General features: G+C 36.8%; 2 non-coding genes across 2 annotated transcripts; one reads left to right on the top strand and one right to left on the bottom strand.

Annotated features, from left to right (window-relative positions):
• Positions 1 to 2873: 2873 nt before the first annotated feature.
• On the top strand, positions 2874 to 2958 carry trnas-gcu (transfer RNA serine (anticodon GCU)). The gene has a single exon. It is a non-coding gene; the product is annotated as a tRNA-Ser (tRNA).
• Positions 2959 to 6280: 3322 nt separating this feature from the next.
• Positions 6281 to 6352, bottom strand: trnap-ugg (transfer RNA proline (anticodon UGG)). The gene has a single exon. It is a non-coding gene; the product is annotated as a tRNA-Pro (tRNA).
• Between the last annotated feature and the right edge of the window lie 10160 nt (positions 6353 to 16512).

The following is a 16512-nucleotide window of genomic DNA, read 5'->3' on the forward strand; positions in this document are numbered from 1 at the left end:
AAGCCACAGATACATGAATATAACAGTGAACATGATGACTGGTCTTAGCTCAGTGAAAATAGTGGAGATCTTTCTGTAATCTAATATGTTAACACCATAAAGCTTCAAAATTGCTCCACCCCACAGCATCACATGACAGTGTCACCAATGTTGTTGTCAGATTGTTGATTCTTACTGAAACATCCTGGCTTTACATTCAGCCTCATATGGGAAACCTGTCCAGAGGACATTTAAGTAAACACATACTGAAAGCGGGAAATTAATGTATTTATGTTATTTTACATATGTTAGTGATATCTCTAAATTAGAGAAAGTTTGTGTAAACACCAGCAGCAGATAAATGTTAGAAACACTAAGTGGAAGAGAATATGATTTATTTAAGAATGAGGAAGAAATGAGTATTTTCCTTGGTAATTAAGGTTGAATTAATCCCTTATTTCTCAGCTCTAACAGTTAAATCTGAAAATAAAACTTTCCTGTATTCACAATAGCATCAGAAGAAGAGAAAGAAGAATAAAAGCACATTCACATATAAGTTTCTAGTTTTTAATGTTTCTGACACAGCAGGTGTCAAAGAAATGACATTAGATGATTATTTATTCTTATGACAGTTTAGTGTTAAGTGGACAGTTGTGTTGTTTAATCAGAATGATATCTCTGAAATTAGCTTAGGCACTAAGAGTAACCAGGGCAGGGGTTAGGATATTATATCAGCAGTATGTATGATAGAAGAACAAGTATACTCTATGTCTCAGAGAATGTGAGCAGGTTGTGTGGTGCTCTGGTTCTAGACCAACATTAAGATAAGTGACTGCGCCATCTTGTGTTCACTGAAGAGAAAAACCTTAACACCAAAAAAATTGTTTTTTAACTTACCAAATATGTGCAGAAATATAATTGAAAAAAAAATTGTTTCTCTCTCTCTCTCTCTTTCACACACACACACACACACACACACACACACACACACTGCCATTTGCTCACCCATTCACACCTAGGGGCAATTTAACAATATCAATCAATCTACTTAGACTAGCTATATTTAGATATTACTTCAAACTTGTTGCAAAATATACACTAATAATATTAAAAAATTAGATGATTTTTCAGTAAGTGGCAATATACAGTATCTCACAAAAGTGAGTACACCCTCACATTTTTGTAAATATATGGCAACCTGTAGCTCTGGTGAACTCCATGCCCAAGAGGGTTAAGGCAGTGCTGGTAAATAATGGTGGCCACACAAAATATTGACACTTTGGGCCCAATTTGGACATTTCCACTTACGGGTGTATTCACTTTTGTTGCCAACGGTTTAGACATTAATGGCTGTGTGTTGAGTTATTTTGAGGGGACAGCAAATTTACACTGTTATACAGGCTGTACACTCACTACTTTACATTGTAGCAGAGTGTCGTTTCTTCAGTGTTGTCACATGAAATGATATAATAAAATATTTACAAAACCGTGAGGGTGTACTTACTTTTGTGAGATACTGTATGTCCATGTGTCCATACAGCCATAAAACATCAGGCATGTGTGGCTTGGGGTGCAGTCAGAATTCTAATTCATCCCAAAGTGTTGAGTGGGTTTGAGTTCAGGGCTGTGTGCAGGTAACTCATTTTATTCCACACCAAACTTGTAATAAACATCTTCATTGAGCTGGAACATGTTTTGTAAGAATATAAAACATCCTATACAATTGTGCAGCAGTTTGGAGAATGCCCACATACTGGTGTGATGGTTAGGTGTCCACAAATATAGCCATATTGTACATATTCAGGACTTTGTTAGAATTAGTATTGTTGTAATAATGTTGTAATAATTGGTTGTGCATGTCAATAAAGAAACATATGTAAAAATATGTTAATATAAATACTGAACCCTTCTCAATATCTCAGTGCCTCAGGTTATGGACTCTCCTTTCATACATATGCATACTTGTACCCTTTTTAAAGGGCTACTGCAATATAAGCAGAACATTCATAAAGCTGCAACAAAATGTTCCCAGTTATATATTTGCTTGAAATCTAATTTGTGCAAAGCCAATATTAAGTTATAACTTGTACTCAATTCACAGACAGATTAAAGTGCACAGTAGAATTGCACATTTTATTAGGTAGAATGTGTGTGTGTGTGTTCAGTGATTGTTTGCAGTCCGAATGGCCCACGGAAGAAGCTGTTTGTAAGTCTGGTGGTGTGAGACTTTGTTGACCTGAAGTGCCTCCCAGATGGCAACAGGTCAAACAAGTGATGAGCAGGATGTGAGGAGTCTCCTGTGATGGCCTTGATTTTGCTGAGGCAGCGGGACCTGGACATGTCATCCAGGGAGGGCAGAGTTCAGCCGATGATTTTGTGAGCTGTTTTCACCCTCTGCACAGTTTGTCTGTCCTCATCTGTGCAGCCTGTGTACCACACACCCAGACAGTATGTCAGTGTGCTCTCCACAGAGGTCTATAAGTACTGAGCCCTCGGGTAGTGTGGCCGTGTGGTCTAAGGCCCTGGATTTAGGCTCCAGTCTCTTTGGAGGCAGGGGTTCAAATCCTGCTGCTAGCTGAGTCTTTTCAAGGCAGTGGTTGTGGGCTCTGGCACCACAAAGGCTTTACAGGGGTTGTGGCTCCTGTGCCTTCTGCAAATGTGCTTAAGAGTTGCCATTAGCTGGCTGTCTGGCTTCAAAAAAAAAATGAGCTCACACTGTACCGGAGCCCCCAGACCCAGGTGCTGAAATAGCTCCCAGGGTTTGGCAACTGGTGTCAACGCCGGCTGCTCAGTTTCACACCTTGCTTTTCAAACAGCAAGTCCAAACAACCACCCCTCTACGGAATTGTGGCGGTCTCTGTGGACATTTGGTCGTGGGTGCCACAACTGCGCCTGCCGAGGTGGCCGAGTGGTTAAGGCGATGGACTGCTAATCCATTGTGCTGTGCACGGCGTGGGTTCGAATCCCATCCTCGTCGCTTGTGTGCCCTTTAACCTCCTCTTTACCACAACTCTTGCAGCGCAATGCATCGGAGTGCTAGAGGGGATCAAGAAAAGCTAGCCCTGGGTCTAGGTGTTTATAGCAGGTGGGCTGTATTTCCATGTTGGTTGGACACAGATGCTGTAAGGCTGACGGGTCGCCACTGGAGATCCATGCAGATCAATGCAGTGCACAGTCCCGAAGTCAGCGGCCCAGATCGTGCGCCTTTATATATCTCATCAAAACCAGATGAAATATCTAATTGGTCTAGATTAACTGAGTGTGTTAAAGATATTAGAAATTGGATGGCGATAATTTCCTATTATTAAACTCTGACAAAACAGAGATATTACTTATTGGCCCAAAAACTAGTACACAGAAGCTCTCACAATTCAGCTTGCACCTAGAAGGATGCACTGTTACTACTAGCTCAACAGTGAAAGACCTGGGTGTAATATTAAACTTATCCTTTGAAAACCATATTTACAATATCACAAAAACAGCCTTCTTCCATCTTAGAAATATTGCCAAGCTTAGGAACATTTTATCTGTATCTGATGCAGAAAAGCTAGTTCATGCATTCATGACCTCCAGACTGGACTACTGTAATGCATTACTAGGTGGTTGTCCTGCATCTTCAATAAACAAGCTACAGTTAGTCCAGAATGCAGCCGCCAGAGTTCTTAACAGATCAAGAAAATATGATCATATAACCCCAATATTATCATCCCTGCACTGGCTACCTGTTAAGTTTAGAATTGACTATAAACTAGCTCTACTCTCATACAAGGCTCTAAATGGTTTAGCTCCCACCTATCTATCCAGTCTTCTAACACATTACAATCCACCACGCTCTTTAAGATCACAAAATTCTGGACTGCTAGTAGTTCCCAGAATATCAAAGTCCACAAAAGGAGGTAGAGCGTTTTCGTATTTAGCTCCAAAACTCTGGAATAGTCTTCCTGACTGTGTTCGGGCTCAGACACAGTCACCCAGTTTAAAAGTAGACTAAAGACTTATCTCTTTAGCCAGGCATACATCTAACACTTCCCATAACCTTGCGCCAGTACATCTGATTAAATGCACATTCAGCTAGTACTGCTAATATTATGAACAGCAGCTACGCTAATGCTGTTCCATTGTTTCCTTTCTTCTACCCATCCCGAGGCATACAGAGACTGTGCCGGCTCCAGTGGCATCCGGAGATGGACCAGCTCCAGCTGGGTTCTGCTTGTGAGGATTGGAATATTCAAGCAGTGCCATGGACAACAACCTCCTTATTGATTCACATAACACTATACACATGCTGTATCTGCATCACACAATTGTCACCCAAATGAGGATGGGTTCCCTTTTGAGTCTGGTTCCTCTCAAGGTTTCTTCCTCATACCATCTAAGGGAGTTTTCCTTGCCACAGTCGCCTCAGTCACCTCAGGCTTGCTCACTTGGGATAACATCTAGGACTGTTTGTCTGTTTGTCTGTTCATATGTTTGTTGTTTTTGATGTGGTTTCTCATGTAAAGCTGCTTTGAGACAATGCTCTTTGTTACAAGCTCTATACAAATAAAATTGAATTGAATTGAATTTATTGCAACAGACTGGGATGCAAGTTCATATCAGCAAACCGTGTCAACAAGAGCCTAAGCCTTTCAAACCTTTCCTGGGTTTGGATCTTGAATCACGTCTGGTAATGGAAGCATCATTGATACAACCATTGCGACCGCCTGCCAGAGTGCCTCTCTTTCCCGACCTGGCAGGCCTCCCTTGACCACAGCCCCACAACCCTCCAAGTGCATGGGTAGCGTCGCCAAAAAAACATGGTTATTAATTAATGTAATTAATTAACTGATTAAATATGATTGTGATAGTTAAAACTATTGATAAACTGATGAAAATGAATTACCTGTAACTAGAGTGAGAATCAGTGGTATGTATCTCACTATGTACAGTAAGTTGTATAGTTGATCCATTTCTGAACACAGCTCTGTGAGGATTCTGTATAATAGTGCTGTATGTGCTGAACTTTACACGTCTCTAGAAGGCCACACCCAGGAAGTGATGCAGTTTTAGTGTTATTTTGTACAGATCACTTCACAGTGTCAGTGACAGAAATCTAGAGTCATTATGGCTGGTGTTGTATTTCAAGATTCATCATCTATACAATACTATAAGCCTTTATCTGTTTGTGTGGTTTTTAAATTATTTGTACATTTATAAATAATTATGATAATTTGCTGTGGAAAATCATAGGAAACTGGATCCAGATTTAAACAAAATCTCTCATAAGTAAATTTGCTGTGTCTATAACCAAAAGGTAATTAAATTCAGTTCAATTCAATTCAGTTCACTTCATTTTTATTTGTACAGCACTTTTAACAATGGACATTGTCTCAAAGCAGCTTTACAGAAATACAGAAATTCAGAATAGAAATTACAAAGTTGAAAATTAACTTTACCCCTAATGAGCAACTCTGAGGCAACAGCGGCAAGAAAAAACTCTGTGAGACGATATGAGGAAGACTCAAATGTGAACCCATCCTCATCTGGGTGATACCAGAGAGTGTGATTATGAATAAATTACCTTCTAATTGTATATTATCAAACATTAAAAGCAGCAGAGGAGATGATCAGATCCACTTGTTTAGTTTTATCATCAACTTTAGCAGACAGGCGTGGTGGCATAGGGATTTACCTCCACATGGAGTGATGAAAAAGGAACTCAGGTTTAGATTTTGGATGTTGTTTGTACCATTGTAGGCTGTTTACTGAACCACTGTCTTTGTTGCTGCAGGACAGAGTAACATCATCACCTTCATCTACAACTTTATGAGTGAAAAGTGGTTCTAATAAATCTGCCATGGAGTCACCTGTTATAGAGAAGAGAACATAATAATTTTTAGTTTTGAGCTATATAACTCATATTCTATTTTTCTTAACATCACACAGGCTAATTAATCATTAATTTATTATCTCCTTTCTGAAAAGATCAATGTTAACTTACCTAATGAAAGCCACAGACACATGAATATAACAGTGAACATGATGAATGGTGTTAGTACAATGACAATATTCTGAGGTCTTTCTGTACTCTATTATATTAATATTTCAGAGGTTCATGTCTCCACAAAGTGTGACATTCTCCATCCCGCTCCCAGTATTCCAGAGATAGGCTCCAGGTTGGAGCTTTAATTTTCAGAGGTAATTACAGTGGGATTTGAACCTCCTTGGACCTCTGGAGAAACAAGCTTCCAAGCGAGAACCAAGCCGGCAGTGCAAGTTTCCATTAGTTTTATCCCACCCACTCTCTTCCATGTAAAAACCGGGGCTCGTGCGGGATTTGAACCCGGGACCTCTCGCACCCAAAGCGAGAATCATACCCCTAGACCAACGAGCCAGGTCGTCCCTGTTCAGCTTGCTGTGTGCCAATGGAGGTTCACTGTACTCTGTAACTCTCTGTGACCTTCCAGTTCATATGGACTGGGGTCCGAGTAAAAGGAACTTCGGTTACACAAAGTCAAGTTAACAATAAAGCGAGGGCTCCTGTGGGATTCGAACCTTTTTGGAATGCAGACGCTAAGTGTGAACCAAGCAAGGAGCTCTTGCCATTGGGCCAAATATATCATTAATCTCGGTGGACATGAAGATCAAAATCAATTCTTGTAGAACAAGCTTACTTTAGTGTCAGGTGGAGGTTTCAGTATAGGTCAAGTTTACAGGATTGTAGCTTCTTTGCTGGAAACTGTACTGTTGCTCCAGTATAGCTTGGTGAATATTATGAGGCTTCAAGTAGTTTCTGTGACATTTGCAGTAAGTTTAAAAATGATTCCAGTTGGTAATAAAATTGAATTAGCTGGTTGCTAATGAAACTCAGGTGGCTGGTGGGGTATGGTTTGGTAACTGTTACAAGGTCTCATCTGTTCGATAGGGTGACACTAGGAAGCTGTAATGGAGTCCCATGTGGTTGCTATGGATTTTAAAAAATATTTTAGTATGATTTATGTCATTTACAGGGTTGTTACTGTAGTCTTAGATTTCTGTTCTTGGTGAACAGGAATGAAACCCGATGTGGTCTTTAGCTGTTGTAGCTCATCTACCTCAAGAATGGATTATGGAGCACTATTTCAGTAGAGCTTATTTATTTCCTGATTGTGTGATGGAAACTGTGTTTTTATTTTCCACAATTCTTATTCTTAGTTATACATACTTTCAGGTATCCTGTAATTCTCAAAAATATATTAAAGACCCTGCAAAGACACACATGATGAACACATTAAATCTCATGCTCAGTAAAACAAACAAACAAACAAGCAAACAAACAAACAAATAAATTAAAAAAAAAAAAAGTCAAATCAGCTGCTTGTCAAAAAAGTTTACAATATCTAAATTTTCCAGCATGTGATCTTTACACTGTCATTAAGTAAATAAACCATCAAACCTGCCACTATTGTTTATGAGAACTGCACTTAATACTGCAGAGGGAGTGAACATGTGGCTTCTTCAAACACACACCTAACTTTTCTATCTGTATTTGGATTCACTTAGAATGTTTTGTCTATTCACTTCAAATAAAGTATTCATATATGGTTATATACATACATTTCTATTGGATCAATAATCAGAATGCTGATGTTATGCATAGCTTCCAGTCTTTTCTTCTTATTGTGATTCTTTAACACTTTCATGTTTGAGGTCTCTGTAGATTTTTGGACAGTGAAGTTGACTTTCCTGTCACTGTGGGCTGCAAGGCGCAGTAGTACAGTGCAGAGTCTGATACTGAAGCAGGCGAGATCTCCAAATCCACACGCTTCAGACTCTTATGAACTTTAGCAGACAAATGAGGATGAGGAGTATCACCTGTCTGATTCCCTCCCGATTCCGTCAACAGAACGAGGAATTCTGGTGCTGCATTGGAATATTGTCGATACCACTGTAGATTGTTCATAGAAACAGTGTATTTATAATCACAGGAGAGTGTAACTTCTTGCTCCTCTTTACCATAGACAGCAGAAGATGTTGGAGTAATGCTGTCCTGTGTGCTCTCACCTGAAGAGGACATTTATTTCAGAATATTATCATTTTATATTATACAATATACATACAGTACATGCTTACAATCTAAAACACTCACACATGGAAACATTTCTTTACTAGTTATAAAACATTTAAACATAATATATGGGGATAAATAAAATATAAGCTTACCTATGAACATGGTAAAAAACAGAAACATACAGAAAACCATCATGTTTTAATTTCCTCTGTTCTTCTTTAAGTTTCCTTTTTATGTTATTGTAAATGTCAAGTTTCCTTCTACTCTGTCTTCAGTAAAGCATCTAAGCATTTCTTGTGTACAAAGCCTCAACTGTAGATTCCCTCTGTTTTAACCAATCAGAGTGAAGGATGTGCCACATTATGTAAAATACACACACATGTTCTAAAAGAATTTAATGAGCAAAAGATTCATATATTTATTTCCTGTATTTCCTATTTCTATGAACTTAAACCTTTTCTAATCTACAAAATATATTGTTGCAATTACAAACAATTCTTATTGTGAAATTAAATTCTTCATCAGATTTATAGTACACCCTTAAAGTCTAAACAAAACACCAAATTATAACAATATAAAACCCCTAACAAGGTGGTGTTTGAGAGCATGTGCACAAATACATAAGCATCTTGTATTAAGCTCAAGATTCTGCAGTAATTCAAGTGTTTCAGTCGGACTGCACTCCACACACCATGTATCTGTGCTGAAGCTTTGTTCAGGTTTAATGTTCATGGCTACTTTAACACTCCACATGGTTCTGTTGTGTCCAGGTCCAATCAGGTTCAGTTCTAGAGTATTTTCATGTCATGTACTGCCATCTGCAGGAGCTGAATTTAAATAGATATATACATTATTTACATCAAGAACCATCAATATATTTAAAACAAAAGTATTCCTCACCACGCTGGGAATAGTTCACAGTTTCAATTCACAGATTCATTTGGAATCATTACAGCATTTCAGCATATCAGAACACAAGAATAACCCGTCTTTTTCTTTTTTATCTGTATTTCTGACATTAACCTAGACAAAAACAAGTCCTCAGATTCAGCATCCTTAAAGAGACAAATTTGCTGGTGTGCTTGTGATTATTGTCCTTTAATATGACCCAGTTTCAGCACAACATAAGCTCATGGACAGATAGTCTTACATTTGTCTCAAGAATATTCTAATATAAAGTGGAGATCATCAATGTCCAAATGATTAATAGTTTTCTAGAGCCTGTGGCTGCAAAACAACCGAATCCTCACCCCTCCACCAACATGACACTTGGTATGAGGTGTTTGTTGTGATAAACTCTGTTTGACCTTCACCAAACATGAAACTATGAATAATGATTAACCATCAGTCCAAAAAAATATTGTTCCCAAATTTGTTAAGATGCTGCCATGTTTTTTTGTAGAGAAAGGGCTTCTTAAGTGCTTAAGTGAAGAGTAAGTGATGTTTCCACAGGTCAGGGTCGTAACACTTAAGACCTGGGAAATGCAACTGTGAATGGATTTTTGCTGATCCATTTAAAATTTGGCAGACATTGTACATCCATTTAACTGAAAATACAAATGTTAATACACAATTTCCATTTTCATTTCATTTTCACTCAATCTTGATGAATTTCATTATGATCAATAAAAGGAAAGCAAATTTGACTAACACTTTCCTTATTCATCCATTTTAACTTCTTGTAACTATACAATGGAATTATGGTCTGGAGTGCTCACATTTTGTTCTGGATCTTAGTTCACATTTGGTAAAGTAACATACATTTATACACACAGGTATAATAAACACATGAAAGAATAAATAAATGTATGAATGGAAATAAATTACAGGATATATAATTATAGGATATTGTTTGTACCAATAAAGCAGAATGTTATCTCTGCATCACTTATATGAACATTTCAGAGTAACAGTGTACTGAATAAACAAAAAGTAACCATGTGCCTTTATCATGAATTAACTTGAATGAATCACAGAACCAGATAGGATCTTGCGCATGCGCGGTCAATACGAAATGAACGAATCTCTCCCGAGTCATATTACGGATTCATTCAAAATGAACGAATCTTTCACGGAACCGAATCGGAGCCACGGAGGCCAGCTGTACGCCAACTGCATCCTGTTAAAACGTAAAAAACAAAAAAATCTCTGTAATTCACTTATGGTGTTCTAGATGGCTACTTAATTTACACCTTAACACGAAGCAGGATGTAAGCCTAAACATGTCCTGTTCTCCAAAAAAGATGATGTACTGTACATTTCCTCCTGCCGCCCCATCATAAGTGCTTCTTCTCATCGCAGTTTCATAATAACACATCTAACATTCTGTCACGTTCCTTACAGTAAAAACAGCTTGAGTAAAATAAAGGAAAGGTTTGTTTACCGGTTAAAAGGTTTGCATTACTCATTACGATATTTATCTTCATGATGCTACCAAGTTAATTATCCAGGCTTGCTAACAGTGTAGATAAACCAGTGTTTTTTTCACCCACACCCAGAAATAGAGGATTTTGATATTTTAAAAAAAGGGAGACGTAAAAATACAAAAATTTCTTTTTTAACGCCGAAAAGTTAATGAACCTGTGAGTTTGTAAACTAGTTAAGCTGAGAATAAACAGACAAATATTAGCATTAGTTAGCATTATCTCGCATTAGCATTAGCTTGGGGTAATTCACCGTACATGGTGACTGATTAAAGTCTCAAAAACCTCCTGTCCCAGTCCATCATCCGAAATCTATCTAAATATTATACGGAATAATTATTAAAACCTTCACCCGAGTTCAGCAAGCTTTACACTCTATATGACATTGTGTAAATGAAATGATTAGCGAGGTTCGCTAGCTAGATAACATACATCTGTAACCAAGTCCTTTGGGGCGCTAACTGGATAATCACTAGTCTAATCATGATTTAGTGTGAAACCAGTACTCAGGGTTGGGAAAAGTGATCTGTTTGATGGGGTAAATATTATAATGTGGAAATAAATTCTCGTTAGCTGAGCTCATCAGCTTGGTTCAGGAGTTTAGCATTAGCACCAGTAGGCAAGTTTGCTAGCAGGCTAACTAAATATTATATTTACATCAACTGACCCAAACAATTGTGTAATAATTACAACAAACAGACAAGCTCTCTCAGTAGATAACATTAATCTATAATTTATTATTTACACTAGCTAGCAAGCTGCCCAATCACAAGACTTAGCATGTTTAAGTTTTAAACAGTAGCCAGGGTTCTTAAAGGTGTCCTACTACTGGGGTAAATATTACATTGTATTGTATATTATGTTATATTATATTGTATATTTATTGTTTATTGTATATTTATTGTAAAATCAGTGTGACATTAAAGGATAAAGATCGTCCTACCGTGAGGGGCTGAGTGTTGTCAGAAGGAGCTCTTTCTCCCCGCAGGACGCGGTAACCATAGTAACCAGTGATTTCCGGATTGGACCTAAGCTACAGCCCAGCTACAGTTTAAAACCCGTCCATTTAAAAATGAAATAAAATAAAATAGCAGTCCCAAATGCATACTGTGATAACTAATACATTAACAAACAGAAAACCCAAAACAAATGGGTAAGTGCAAAGGGCACTATTTAGACACACACACACACACACACACACACTGACAGACCCGCAGCACAGGCGATCTCACCCAGTGTCCAACTCTTCAAGTCCTGCAGAAATCCGCGGAAGTTTTGATAATTTTATGATCATTCCTAAATATTATACAACATTACATTAGTAATATTGACTGTCAGATACTGAGTCAGGAAGTGGTTATGCCCAAGGCATTAGCGAACTAAGCGGCTGCTTAGGGCCCCGTAGCCACCAGGGGGCCCCCAAGAGTACATGAAATGACATCTATTTTTTTTTTTTAATATATGTCAATGGACAATGATTATTATACAAAATGACAATAATTAGTTATAATTAGTCATATTGGTGGCACAGAGGGGCCCCCGAAATAAAATGTTAGGATATTGTTTGTACAATTAAAGCCAAACACAATGACTGCTTGACTCATAAGAAAGTGTCTGTTTCCTTACTGACAATGTTATCATCTTCATCCTACGGACCGATTTTATCAGATTAACATCATCACCTTCATCTACAAGTGTGAGCAGAGTCCTAGCACCTGACCCACAATAAGATAACTCACTAAACCATCTTTTTGCTCTTCTTTTTCATTTTTAAGGTAATTGAAGGTAATTTATTTATTAATGACATTAATAAATAAACTTCTGAACTATAATTAATATAATATAATGTATATACTTAGTATTTTTTGCATTTCTTTGTATAGCCTTCCCATACAGAGTTCCATAGAGTTCCTGGACTAAATCGCTGTTTCACTTCAAATATTTTTCCATCTGATTTTATTCAGTAGGGTTAATTAAGTGTAGTGACCAAAGAACAAAACTGGAGCTATGATTGCACTGGTGTTAATTACAATCATACAGGTCTCACAAACAGAATATTGTCTATAGAGAAAAAGAGCTGCAGAGGAACAGGAACTTTTCCTCCAACAATTTTCTTCATCTATTGATCAAGAGGAGAATAAACTGTGCACCTGAGCCTTTCCTCATTAATGTTCAAGAACACGTCTGTTTAACAATTGTGTTCAACAATTTATTATTAAGCAACTTAATTAAAATACTTGTTCTTTTGGTTTGTAACTTGCAAACCAAAGGACTTAGCAATATCAGCAATAGTGAAGAAAACCAAGTGGGCATAATAACATTGTTATCCTGAGTGTTTAGTTAGTTTGTGTTTATCTTTTGAAATAAACATCATATCTATTCATATTCATGACAACTCTGCTTTACCTCACACAGCAACTCTTTCTCATCTACTAAACAATTAACAAATCTTAGTATGCTAAAACTACAGTAAAACCAAGCCCCAGATCCATAAGCTGCAGCTGCAACCTAATGAATGGTCATTCAATCAGAGTTTATTTTTAGTACCTACTTTATCCTGGTCACACTTCCACAACTGTCTATATACATTATATATACACACCTTCATTCATTCATTCATGCTTTGTCCTGGGCAGGTGAATCTGGAGCTTCTCCCAGCAACACTAGGGATGATGCAGGAATACACCCTGGATGATACAGCAGTCTAATGCAGGACAAAATGCACAGACACATTCACACACTCATTCAGACTTAGGGGAAATTTAGCTCCAGCTGCAAATGTTTTCACAAATGTTGTTTGTATCTGTGGTTAACTGATAAGTTGGTAAAGTGAGTCTCTTTCATCTTCTGTGGTTTTAGAAACTTAATATACCATGTTGATGTTTTTGTAAAGCCTTTCAGTGACTCTGTATCACTGTGCTACGTCTCTAAGAGCACAATGATAGAGTGCAGAATCTGAGAGCTTTAGACCTCTGATAGTAAGTTCAGTAGAGTCTCTGCTTGTTTTCGACTCTAGTCGATGATCATCAGGAGTGCTCCCATAACTTGCTCTTGACCTTGCGCCTTTATACAGTAAAAACTGTGGTGCGCTGTTAGGATATTGTTTGTACCAGTAAAGCCGAATGTATTCACTGCTTGCCTCATATGAACATTTCAGAATAACAGTCACTGCTTCTTTCCTGACAATGTTTGCATCTGTTGGCTCAATTTTATCTGCAAAGCTACCTGGTGTGACAAAAATATAAAGAAACATGTCAGTGAAGTATTTTTTGTAATTCCAATATTGACTTAAGGAATCAAGAAATTACTAGATTAATACAAACATGCTTATTAATTAATGCAATTATTTAACTGATTAAATATCATTGTAATAATTAATAACTGATTGAAAATTACCTGTAACTAGAGTGAGAATCAGTGGTATGTATCTCACTATGTACAGTAAGTTGTATAGTTGATCCATTTCTGAACACAGCTCTGTGAGGATTCTGTATAATAGTGCTGTATGTGCTGAACTTTACACGTCTCTAGAAGGACACACCCAGGAAGTGATGCAGTTGTAGTATAACTTTTTACAGATTATTACTTAACAATATCAGTGACAGTGAACTGAGTAACCAGTACAACACAGAACAAAAACACTGTTACTTCACAAACCATTGCATCAGACATGCTATTTTATCATTGTAAAATATTTATTCCTAAATAAAAGGATATAAAGGTTTGACAGCGGCACACGCAGCACCGCACGCGAGTGGTCTCCTTGTTTGTAGCAGTATCCATTGTTCAACTTAAACTGAATTGACTTTATTTTACTGTGAATACTGTGCACAAGAGCAGAAAACAAATGATGCACTAATAAATAAGGCAGTTATAGTCACTGCTAAAAAAACCCCAGAATTGTTCTGTAGTGGTTATACCATCTGTAGAGATATTGCTATGTGGAGAGCAGGTTTCCTGTGTCAAGCTTTAACACAAACGAATGAAAGTACACACATTGCAGTGTTAAATTACGCAGATATACTACATAACTAATAAGACTAATTAAATCTAATTAAAAACAATTTCTGAATCTACAAAAATCAATGTTAACTCACCAAGTGAAAGCCACAGACACATGAATATAACAGTGAACATGATGGATGAGCTTATAAATGAAAATAAAATTTCTGCAGTCTGATATATTAACATTATAAACATTCATGAAGCTCCACCCCCCAGCATCACATGACAGTGTCACTAATGTTACTGACAGATTGTTGATTCTTACTGAAGCTTTCTGGCTTTACATTCAGCACCACATGGATAAATTTTCCTGAGCACATGGTAAACAAACACAAACTGATAGCATGAAAAATACTTCAATAAAATAAATGAACTAATGAATGTGGAAGTGAGTGTGCATTGTGGGAAGTGGAGTCTGGTACAATGCAGGATGGGAAATGGAAATTTAGGTGTGTGTAGACCTAATGACCTGTTTATTAAATAGGATTACAAACAGTTGAGGAGTATTTTACTGTGGTGAGGAACAAACCAGCCTCTTTTCTTTCTCTAATCTATCATTTTTTATCAATATCATCTGTATTGTTGGATTTTTATATCATTATTTTTCATTTAAGCATGAAACTGTGTACAAATAAAGAGTGTAGTATTTATATTATCTCATGACAAACATCCCATTGCAAGTGAACATGTACATTTCATTTTTACAGAAATTGCATGTATAGCCCTACTACAAGTACAGTTTCCTTTCTGGATTCAAGCAAACTCCTTTCAAGGCTTGATGATGTGTTGAAAATGACACTAATTAGCTTGATTGTACAAGCAGAGATTATTAAAACATTCTGATTGGTTCTAGACTTTTTTATATATAAAAGTATTATCTATGTAAGGCTGAAGAATAGCTGTAGTCTTTATAATTGTGTAAAGTATTCATAATCATAATGTCAGCATCTCTGGGGGATGTAAGCAGAATCCTAGTACTTGTCCAACAATAAGATAACAGCCTCCACCATCTTGTGGTGAAAGGAAAGAGACTTTAACACACCAAGGTCTTTTCTGTTTGAACTTACTTATTTATTTATTTTTTACTCAATCATAAAACTATGCAGGAAGTGAACTGCATAGTTCACTATGAAAGCAGGAAATTAATGTATTTATGTAAAAATGATCAATTTAATCTAGTAAAAATCTAATCTAATAATTACATTGTCAGAATTTTAATTATATATGTTAGTGATGTCTCTAAATTAGAGAATTATTGTATAAACACCAGCAGGCAGATTAATGTTAGAAACACTAAGTGGAAGAGAATAAGGTTTAATTGAGAATAAGGAATATTTTTTTTACTTGATAATTAAGGTTTAATCTCACAATAGCATCAGAAGAAGAGAAAGAAGAGTAAAGGCAGATTTACAGATAAGTTTCCAGTTTTCAGTGTTTCTGACACAGAAGGTGCTTTTGCTTGTCAGAGAAATGACATTAGATGATTATTTATTCTTATGACAGTTTAGTGTTAAGTGGACAGTTGTGTTGTTTAATCAGAATGATATCTCTGAAATTATCTTAGGCACTAAGAGTAACCAGGGCAGGGGTTAGGATATTATATCAGCAGTATGTATGATAGAAGAACAAGTATACTCTATGTCACAAAGGTTTTACTGTGAAAAGTAGCTTCCATCATCTCAGAGAATGTGAGCAGGTTGTGTGGTAGTGTCTCTAGAACTTAACCCACAATAAGATAAGTGACTGCGCCATCTTGTGTTCACTGAAGAGAAAAACCTTAACTTGGACAAAATAAAAACCTGTAAACAGTTCATACAGCCATACATATATATTCATACTGTGGATTAGTAATTATATATTAGAACTTACATTTAAATTATATTTACAACACCAGGTTACGTTATTTAATGTAAAGCACAAAAAGAAATAATAATAGAAAACTAAAAAGAAACAGATGTTGAAAACAGTTGTAAATCTCAACAACTAAACTGAACTGGCCATTGAGAAATACTTTATGTTCACATGACATACTTCCTTTCCTATCAGGGGATTAAACACATACACACACACACACAC

This window comes from Hemibagrus wyckioides, linkage group LG07 (genome assembly GCF_019097595.1).
Source record: "Hemibagrus wyckioides isolate EC202008001 linkage group LG07, SWU_Hwy_1.0, whole genome shotgun sequence".
Taxonomy (NCBI): Eukaryota; Metazoa; Chordata; class Actinopteri; order Siluriformes; family Bagridae; genus Hemibagrus; species Hemibagrus wyckioides.